This window comes from Salmo trutta, chromosome 35 (assembly GCF_901001165.1).
Source record: "Salmo trutta chromosome 35, fSalTru1.1, whole genome shotgun sequence".
NCBI lineage: Eukaryota > Metazoa > Chordata > Actinopteri > Salmoniformes > Salmonidae > Salmo > Salmo trutta.
Genome location: NC_042991.1, coordinates 7879167 through 7889412, shown reverse-complemented (window position 1 = coordinate 7889412; position 10246 = coordinate 7879167). Strand labels below are relative to the sequence as shown.

Here is a 10246-nt window from a genome sequence, read left to right as displayed (position 1 = left end):
AAGTGTTTTATCTAAAATATTCAAGCAAAACCAAAACTAAAGCAGAACGAGTACATTCTTACCAGTTTTCTTTAACAAATGCCCTTTCATCCCATCATTATGGAAATCTACAAAACGCAAACAAGCAGGTGGTTTCTGAATCCGATTTTAATGATCAAAACATACGCTTCAAAGTATCCATTTCAAAGCCACAGACAGTCCACAAATATAGTTTCCGATGCAAGATTTCTCAAGTTTATATCACAGGGTACATATTCAAAAGCAAAAAGACAATTTTCCATGATCTGAAAATAATTCTTCATCTTATGATCACGAAACGGACACAAACAATGGTATGAGTGACAAAAAAAGACTGAGGATGTTATATTTCTGTCAGGTCCATGATTGTCCCTATGAGCAGGATGAGGCCTGTGAGCTCATCATACACTATAAGCATAAATGGCCTGTCGAAAGTAATCCTGGAAGGGACATAGAAGTCCAGGGCGATGTCCAAACTCCCCTCCCCCTCTGACTCAGTCTCATCCACCTCTGGAGCCCACAGAGAGAGGGGGGGAGAGAGAGATGTGCTGAGAAGATTTGGTGCAAGAGGTCAACACAAACATAGGCACAGACACATGCATACGCACACGATAACCTACACACACGTACACGTGGATTTTGTATTGTAGATATGTGGTAGTGGTGGAGTAGAGGCTTGAGGGCACACAGTGTGTTGTGAAATCTGTAAATGTATTGTAATGTTTCAGAAATAGTATAAATGCCTTAATTTTGCTGGACCCCAGGAAGAGTAGCTGCTGCCTTGGCAGCATAATAAATACAAATACAAACTGAGGGAAAGCCTAATCTCTGCCCCCAAATACTTTCTGATACACTTGTACTAAGCAGAACTTTGTTGGTTGTAAGAATTCCTTATCCTGATTAATAGCAAATAAGCTATGATTTTTCCAACTATAACAATCTTTATGTATTGTCACGTCAAAGCTTTCCAGTTATCCTCCTACCCGAATGAGTTTCAGGGTATTCTTTAAAGAAACCCCAGAGAAGTCGGCTGATACCCCAGACGCTTTCAGTAGACTTCACAAACTGCAGCATTTCTTCATGAGGAACTTTGGGAAGCGAATTTATGACTGGCTGTGTAAAAATACCAATCAATGTGTTAATGGATTGTGTTTAGAAAGCTGTCTTGTTATTGCATGAGCCCATGTGGTAGGCGACTTGACGCTTACTGAAGCAGAAATAAGTAATTATTGCTGACTCGGGATCAGCTCAGCACAATTCATCATTCTGCTAAACAACACGCACCTCGTGACACGAGTGGGTCTGTAGAAAAGGTCCCCGAACACAGCACACCATCAATCAATATACACCCAACAAACACACACCCACAATTCAAACCCACGCATTCACGTGCACATTTACACACACAGAAACACATACACAAATCCATACACCTGCCCACACAAACACAGACACCCATTCACCCACACACTCGAACAAACATACACCCACTTGCTCCCTCCTTTGAGGAGAGTCGAGGCCAGTGTACCCAGGATTCAGGTTGGAGCCAAAAGTCCATCCTGGCTGCAGAGAGAAACCCCTCCAGGAGCTGAACCTCTCCCTTGGGCAGCAGGAGGGAGGCCAGCCTGGGGAGGCCTGGTGGAGGGGGTCAGGGGAGGAAGGAGGAGTAGGGTAACCACAGCACTGTGGTGGAACAGTTAGCATCATACAGCTTCCTCAGCTCTGTAGACTTCACGGAACATCATGGGAACTTCCACACGTGGAAACGCCATTGACGGTGTGACGCCTGTCGAATGGACGCTCCCACTTACCTGTAGGGAATTGCAAATATCAAATGCGCTGTAGATGACACTTTCCTACCCTGTCATTCAATTACAAACATAGTACTTTCATAATATCTTGATAGGTTTATGTCATATACTGTAGGTCACACCAGTGGTTCCCAACCAGGGGTACTAGGACAAGAGGGTATTTCAGGGGTACTCTGGGCAGAGCAAAATTCAGTTGGTGGTACGGTAACCAAAAAAGGTTGGGAACCACTGGTCTACACTAAAGATAAATATTACATTATTTACTGTGCTCAGAACTAATTTGACAAAGAGAATAATTAATCGTATCAAATGTATTTATATAGCCCTTCTTACATCAGCTGATATCTCAAAGTGCTGTACAGAAACCCAGCCTAAAACCCCAAACAGCAAGCAATGCAGGTGTAGAAGCACGGTGGCTAGGAAAAAACTCCCTAGAAAGGCCAAACACTAGGAAGAAACCTAGAGAGGAACCAGGCTGTGAGGGGTGGCCAGTCCTCTTCTGGCTGTGCCAGGTGGAGATAACAGAACATGGCCAAGATGTTCAAATGTTCATAAATGACCAGCATGGTCAAATAATATTAATCACAGTGGTTGTCGAGGGTGCAACAGGTCAGCACATTGTACTTTTAAAATGTATAAGGTTGATCAGAATGAGTTTGTCTGAGCCATCGTGACTATAGCTTCAGGTTTCTGACCAGCGTATCCAGTGCTGTGTTGTTAACGCTGGCCATGGCCTTCTGGGGTTGGGCAATAAGATTCTTGAGTAACTTCTGGTAGTCTGGCTTTGGCTTCCCGTCCACGTGCAGGCCAATCCACACCGTCAGCTGAGCCCCACCTCACCCACCTTCCTCCAGCGGTGTGAATGCAGACAGCATAGCCTCTCCCCGCTCCTCGGTCGCGTGCCCCAACCCCAAGGTTGTGAGCAGCTCGGTCCGGGTGAAAGTGCCAGGGCCAGAGACCCTGGAGAGAAGACCCAGGGCGGAGGCTGTGGCCAGCCGGCTGCTGGCAAGGTCATGGTAGGGGCTGAAGGCCAAGGCAGCATTGTGTCCAGCTGCTGCTGCTGGGGGCCCTGGCCCTCCTCTCCGCCCCTGGAGGTCCTCTGGGAGGGTTCTTTAGCAGTGCTGCCAAGGCACTGAATAGTATGCCTAAGAGCCCAGATAGCACTGTTATGCTGTTCATTACTAACACTTAACATTAACACATGGTGAGTGGGTAGCAGAGAGACACTCATTCCCCAGATGGCCCCTGGCCCCTTCTCATCGCTGCCTGCTGTGTGTTTGCTGTTTACACACAGAGATGAGCTGAGAAACTTTTTTTTACTTTGTTTTATGTAACATTCCCTTTAGTGGTAGACCCTCTGCTGCACTGACCTCATACACAAACTACCAGCCAAATAAATGTGTTTATCCAAAGTATGAACATCTGTCATTAACCATTTACTGTATTTTGACTGTGGCCAATGGAGCATATACCCATCATTTTTCTAAAATATATATATATATATATATATACACACACACATATACATACACACACACATTCATGGCATGCCTATGTCCACAGAAGATATAAAAGTAACGTTATGATCAAAGTTTTCTTTTCAATTTACCCCCAATATTCAGCTCATTATTTGAATGTGTTTGCGGCTTCTGACGAAGCTTGTTAATACTAGTACGTCTGCTGAAATGTCAATGTGCTTATTAATCACTGCTTGCTTGAACTCACAATGATACCCATGCTAATTAACTACCTGGCAGTCAGTTTGTTACCAGGGTTACAGCACTAGAACCAGTCTGAGAGACACTGCTTACCTGGCCTTATGTTGCCATCTTGTGGCTAAGAAAGCACTAGTGTAATTAACTTAGTTCAGTTGGACTGCGGTTGCTTTGTTGAACTCATTTTATTAAAAGGTCTAGATTAGAGAAAGACATCCCAGACATCCTGCGTCCCTAAATGAGGTCCTAAACTGGACAGCTCTCTCAATTTGTTGAGTTCATAGGCATGTACCTTAAACTGGGAACTTTGTCAAACTTATATTCACAAGTGTAACCATGATTTCATTGAGTCTGAGGTGTCTGTAGAACAGAAGCTCAGATGGCGAGGATGAAGACAGTAAAGAAGAATCCACAGAACCAGCAGCAGCAGCTCCAGCTCTGACATCGCACCACAAGGGGGCACCACATTCCTAGAAATAACACCATCGCTGAAAGACTAGAGAAACAGCCAACATAAGTGATTGAAACCTGGAGACAACCAGAGCATTGAATTTACCTCGAGTTAACGGAAGGCAATTCCTTGAGACAATTGTAGTGTTGGTGTAATGTTCAGAGTAGAGAATATTCACTGTATGAATAAACATACCCTGATGCCTGGGAATTGCCACTGTGTGCAGAAATCAATTTTTCTGGAAGAGTGAAGTCACTATGTTGATGAGAAAGATGTGTCCCAATCCTCAGTACTGTCTTCTTGTGTGCCCTCCCTGAGATGCACTCCCTCTGTAACCTCCTTATCCTTCTCAACTTCACAGCGCAGCAGCCTCCCGAGTGGCGCAGCGGTCTAAGGCACTGCATCTCAGTGCAAGAGGCGTCACTACAGTCCCTGGTTCAAATCCAGGCTGAATGACATCCGGCCATGATTGGGAGTCCCATAGGGCGGCGCACAATTGGCCCAGCGTTGTCCGGGTTTGGCCGGGGTAGGCAGTCATTGTAAATAAGAATTTGTTCTTAGCGGACTTGCCTAGGTTAAATAAAAGTAAAATAATCTTCCTTCACAACCTCTCCACCTATTCTCCAAAGCCATCCTCTGCATTCACATCTTCCTCCAACCTCTGCCATCATATCTATGTCTAGCAATTTCTTCTCGGTCTTTCTTTTGTGACATCCAGCCTCTCCTGCGTGCTTTCCCTCCCACTGCTCCTTGTTACTGCCCTGTCCAGCCTCCTTCAAAACCTCCCCTTCCAATTCCACCTCTTCAGAGCTCTTCTCTACCTCCTCTAAGTTCTTTATTTGCCACTTCTACACTCAATTCTTATTTTACACAGTCATGTAACTTGTCACTGTCCTGTACAATTTCTTCCCTGAGATAATCATCCTCTTCACTCAACTTTTTCTTTCTCCTCTTCACCGTTTTCTTGCTCCTCCTTTTCCTCCTCCTTGCCAAAGTCACCCCCCTCCCTCAAAGCTGTATCCTCTTCTTTCTCCTCCTTCAGCACTCACCTCTTCCTCCACAAGCACTCTCTCCAACCTCTGCCATCCATCTATTTCTCTGTCTCTTTCCTGTTGCTCAGGGACTGTTTCCTGCGGTTTGTCACCATCTTCTCCAACATCCTACACCTCCTTTACCACCTCTTCAAAAAGGTCTCTTCTCCACTCACTTCTTCATTTAAATATTCCTGTTTGCCACTTCATTGTTAACGCTCTCCTAGATACAGCTCAGTGTTCTGGTCTTTAGACTGGGCTCCCTTCTCCTTCCTTCTCAACAGCACCATTCCTCAGGGTGACTGACATCTCTATACACTGTGGCTCACATTCAGCTTCACTGTCTATCACCTCTGTTACATTCAGATCTAATTCCAACCGGGGGTTTGACTCCAAGCCACTCGCTGTCGGCTCTAACCCTGATATTTATCCACAGAGCTTCCTTGTTCAGGTCCAGAACGTAGCGCCCTCGTCTGAGACAGTGTGTAGACGCCTTTCTCTGGGAGAAGTTGTCCTCGTCCATACAGAGCTCGCTGTACGTCTGCTCCTCAGCGGTCTTCTCCATCCAGATCCACACATCCTTGTCAGCAGAGGGTAGATTGAGTCAAATGGATTGTTAAATCTCAGTGTCACTCACAGAGCTCTAAGTATCTTTACTCAGATCCAATGGGGCATTTGACTCCCTGTGAATCATAGTATTCCTGATACACTGATTCCAATCTCCCCTATGGTACTTTGAGGGCCATAATGGATACTGGATTGGGCAGACAAAATGTGTTCAGCCAGGGGAGGGGGGGGTTATCTGGGTCTCCACCACAGGGCTGGAGGTCCTCCTCATCCATGGCGGTTGCTCCCTGGTCCTCTCCTAAACCAGAGACAGAATCCAGGTCTGGGCTTCTGGTGGAATCAGAGGTCTGGTCAGGGTTGGGGACAGTGGTCTCTGATGGGGGTGAAGGTCTCTGGTGTTGGTTGGTTCGCATTGTCTCTGACCAGGTTTGAGCTCATGTCAAAGCCAGATGTACTGTTCTATTGAACAACAAATAATAACAAATAATTGAAAGAAGCCCTTATTGTTTTTTTATTAAGAGCCACTGTCTTGTCAAAGGCTTGTAAAGAATATTACCCTATACATGTGAATGGTTGCTAGAGTAACATTTGAAAGAATACCGTAGTGTGGAACAATTAGACATGACATTCCATTCATCCAGTCCAGGGTAGTGTTCTAGGAACTGGGACACAGGTTATGGACTGCTCATCTGGAGTAGTGTGTGTGACATCTATTAGCAAAAAGAAACAAGATATTACAAAGCAGAGACTTGTGTCTACTGATGATATACAGTACATCGTTGTGCAGCAAAAGCCACTGGGTTCATCTAGATGCATGGTTTCCACTGTGTATTAACAAGGGAGTTCACTCTGGAGGGTGTCAGTCCTATCGTCAGGCTCCAGTAGTGGTGGGATCCCCCAGGCCATGCCGTGCTATCCTGAAGGCTTCCTCTACATTCTCCTTGGGCTCTCTGGACAGTGTCACTCATGTCCACTAGGCCTGGCTCTATCAACTTAACCAGAGCCAGGAAGGACAGGCCACTGCACCAGCTCTGCCCAAAGTCGCGCACCTCCACCACAAACCCGGCACAATAAATAAGGGATAGACCATCAGGGTGTGCAATAAAAGCCGTCATTACTCAGATGACTATACCCGAAAATTGCATTAGTTAACTGTGGGGAACGCACAACAACATAGGCTACTGTAACAGCAAAACAAACAATGTACAGTAGGCCTATATCAGAACACCTCCAGTGAAACATGGCCAATATTAGACCACCAACAGTCGGGCTGATGGGTCCTTACCAGTTTACACTCTGTCAGTTCCTCCAGTAAAGCCATGAGAACCCTGCATGTCTGTGAACAAGTCCTCTATCTCCAGATAAAGGGCACACTGGGTGAAAAAAAATGTTGATCCACATCTGATATCAATTTTTTCCACTACAGTGGTCCTGAGTGACACACTACTCAGCTCATCAATGTCAAATATAAAAATGGCAGGACTACAACTCAAGAGGGCTAGACAGTTGGTTAGTGTAGTTTCAGAGGGGGTGCCTCAACTCTAACCCTGTCCAAGTGCATATATATCCGCCTGGTGAAAGTCTTCTGGATAGCTTCCCTCTCACCTGAGAGCGATGTTTGATGATGTGCCATTCGTCTGGCATTATCACAGACACGGCAGAGAAAGTTCACACTGAAATATGTGCTATAACTCGTTCAAAACATCCATATGAAAACATTGCACACGACCGTGCTGTAAAGGGTGCAGTGAGCAGGAAAGGAAAGGCAAGCCCTACAGGTGATGGATGCATATCCATAACACAGTCTATTAAAATACAATCTCAATTGAAAAAGTTTGATTTTATTGAATGCGATTGTTTCTCTTTCAACACTATCTGATAAAAAAAATATCAGATCGATTTCATCAAGCCAAGGACTGATAGGAAACTAAATGTTTGAGGAAAAAGATTTGGGAATCAACAAGGACAGGTCTATCAAATTATTAAAATTAGCTTGAAGCACATTCAGTCGCCGTTCACTTCTCCAATAGATTCTTCGGTTTCAAAGAGAATTGCATTCGTCTGCCTTGCCATCAGGAAGCTTGGCGATGTCAGACCCTAACGTGAAGAATATCCACATTTTACATTGCCATTATATTTTTTCAGGCTGAACAGGACTAACAATGTCTAACAAAGTAGTGAAATAACTTGTTATTTAGTTCCACATCAATAAAAAAAATAAGTTGTGTTGTGTCAAACAGAGAATCTAACCTGAACACACTAGAACTCCTCGACGTTATAACCCCGCCTATGGCGTAATCGCAATTAACCTGAACCTGGTAATGCTGTCATATACAATAGCAATCTATACACACACACACAAACGTATGTGTACACCCCTTCAAATTTGTGGATTCAGCTATTTCAGCCACACCAGTTGCTGTCAGGTATATTTATATATAAAGACATATATAAAAAAAACCTGAGCACACAGCCAGGCAATCTCCATAGACAAACATTGACAGTAGTATAGCCTCACTGAAGAGCTCAGTTACTTTCAATGTGGCACCGGCAAAGAATGCCACCTATCCAACTCTGTTCATAAAATGTCTGCCCTGCAAGAGCTGCCCCGATCAACTGTAAGTGCTTAATACTACTGCATACAATGCTGACATTCTAGACGATTCTGTGCTTCCAACTCTCTGGTAACAGTTTGGGGAAGGCCCTTTCCTGTTTCAGCATGACAATGCCCCTGTGCACAAGGCGAGGTCAATACAGAAATGGTTTGTCAAGATCGGTGTGGAAGAACTTGACTGGCCTGCACAGAGCCCTTACTGTAACCCCATCGAACACCTTTGATATGAATTGGAACACTGACGGCAAGCCAGGCCTAATCGCCCAACACCAGAGCCTGACCTCACGAATGCTCGTGGCTGAATGGAAGCAGGTCCCCGCAGCAATGTTTCAACATCTAGTAGAAAGCCTTCCCAGGAGAGTGGAGGCTGTTAAATCAGCAATGAGGGGACCAACTCCATGATTTTGGAATAAGCTGTTTGACGAGCACGTGTCCACATAAGTTTGAATGACTGAAAGTGTAGACTATATCTATACAGAGAAACAAATGGTGGAGTTTATATGCAGATATATAGACCCTGCCTCTTGTTTGTTGAAAATCTCAAACTTATGTTATTCAGAAACAATGCAAAAGGCTGAAGGAAAATTAGCAAAAAAGTTGCTTACCTGAAACAGTTCTGATCTGAATGAACAGCTGAGGAACATAACACTACAGTATGTGCATATAAAATTTGTATTTGCATATAAAATTAGACACTTGACAATTTCAGATGCCCTCAGAAAATGTACACAAAAAAAGTAAACTTAAGTCAATTCTGGAGGTAACTATCAAAAAAGAAAAGGTTACACACCTACAGAGACATACTCTGGTAGCAGCTTCAGAGGGTGGTTTGTGTCTTCATCCAGATTACAGAAGTATGGGAAAACTATTCCATAGATGTGTGTGAACATGTTTTCTGTTGACTGGGTAGGAGAAAGAGACTTCCACAGTCCAGCTGTATGTACTCTGATCCTCATGCTTCACTGTGAGGGATCCCTAAAGAAGGACAGAAGAAATATCATTCTGACACCCACCATGATCTACACACACACACACACAGGGTTTATAAAAAGTATGACAAAGAAGGTCATTGAATTCCAAAGCTGGGTCAGCCAACAAACAGCTGGTGAGGGCCAAAGACTGGATCCCAAATTTACAGATACTAGTGATAGAATGTGGCAACTCGACAGTGCATGACAGGAAAATCTTCTCCTTGCAAACAATGTCTGGTTACCGCACATGGCTTTTTCTTCCTGCTTTAAGAAAGGTGAGGGTACATGTGGGTCCGTCACCGCCGTGGAAAGCAGGGTTCTCCGTAGAGAATCTGTCCAAGGAACATCGCACGTGAAACTCCTGAACCTCCAGAAGTCACGCCTTAGCTTCCTTATTTTACTTTATGCAACCTTGTTTCACCACAAGCAATTGTCCTTGCAAGAGTATATCACAAGGTTGCAAATGGCTGTGCATCTTTAGCATGTTACACGACCAGCAAGACACAGCCACAGGCCCTGGGGTGTAAGGATTAGTCCAAACTAATATTCAGGTAGGTAGGTCCCTCCCCGTTCCGTTTACTTCCGATTAAGACATTTTATGTAACAGAATCGGCGCCCCAATACTTACCTATAGCTAACTAGCTACCTACTCACTCACAAACAAACCCCAAAATTTTCCATCAACTTGTGTTGTGAAAATATATAAAGCACCGTTTTCATAGCAATACAGTTAGAATAGCGCTACTCATACAATTTCACAAACCTGTGTCGAATGTGTGCATGGTTTCTTTCTACAATCTTCGTTTAAACTTTTCTGTTCTTACCGGAAGCGGAAGCCACTAATGACGTCGTATAACCGGAAGCTTATTTTCACCAATTAGGTTAAAACGTTTGTCAGACGATTCTGTTTTAAATATATATATATTATCTTGGACTATAAGTATTATTAAATAAAATGTTTTCGTAAGTTATTTCTTCACCCACGCTGTGTAACGATTGTTATTGCCATTTACGTGAACCAATGGCAAACGTGCCGGAATTTATGCTGTCCAATCAACGTTCAGATGT

At 44.2% G+C, this 10246-nt stretch overlaps 2 long non-coding RNA genes and 1 other non-coding gene across 5 annotated transcripts; all 3 read right to left on the bottom strand.

Annotated features, from left to right (window-relative positions):
- Positions 1-3710: 3710 nt before the first annotated feature.
- LOC115174550 (uncharacterized) lies at positions 3711-4437 on the bottom strand. The gene is made up of 2 exons (XR_003871797.1): positions 4191-4437; positions 3711-4040 (listed from the first exon to the last, which is right to left on the bottom strand). It is a non-coding gene; the product is annotated as an uncharacterized LOC115174550 (long non-coding RNA).
- Positions 4438-4838: 401 nt separating this feature from the next.
- Positions 4839-10232, bottom strand: LOC115174548 (uncharacterized). 3 transcript variants are annotated; one of them, XR_003871796.1, is made up of 4 exons: positions 9942-10232; positions 8998-9182; positions 8813-8840; positions 4839-7690 (listed from the first exon to the last, which is right to left on the bottom strand). It is a non-coding gene; the product is annotated as an uncharacterized LOC115174548 (long non-coding RNA). The 3 variants fall into 3 exon arrangements; XR_003871794.1 differs by having other exon boundaries at positions 8813-9182; XR_003871795.1 differs by lacking the exon at positions 8813-8840.
- LOC115175255 (small Cajal body-specific RNA 13) lies at positions 9358-9644 on the bottom strand. The gene has a single exon (XR_003871973.1).
- Positions 10233-10246: the final 14 nt, after the last annotated feature.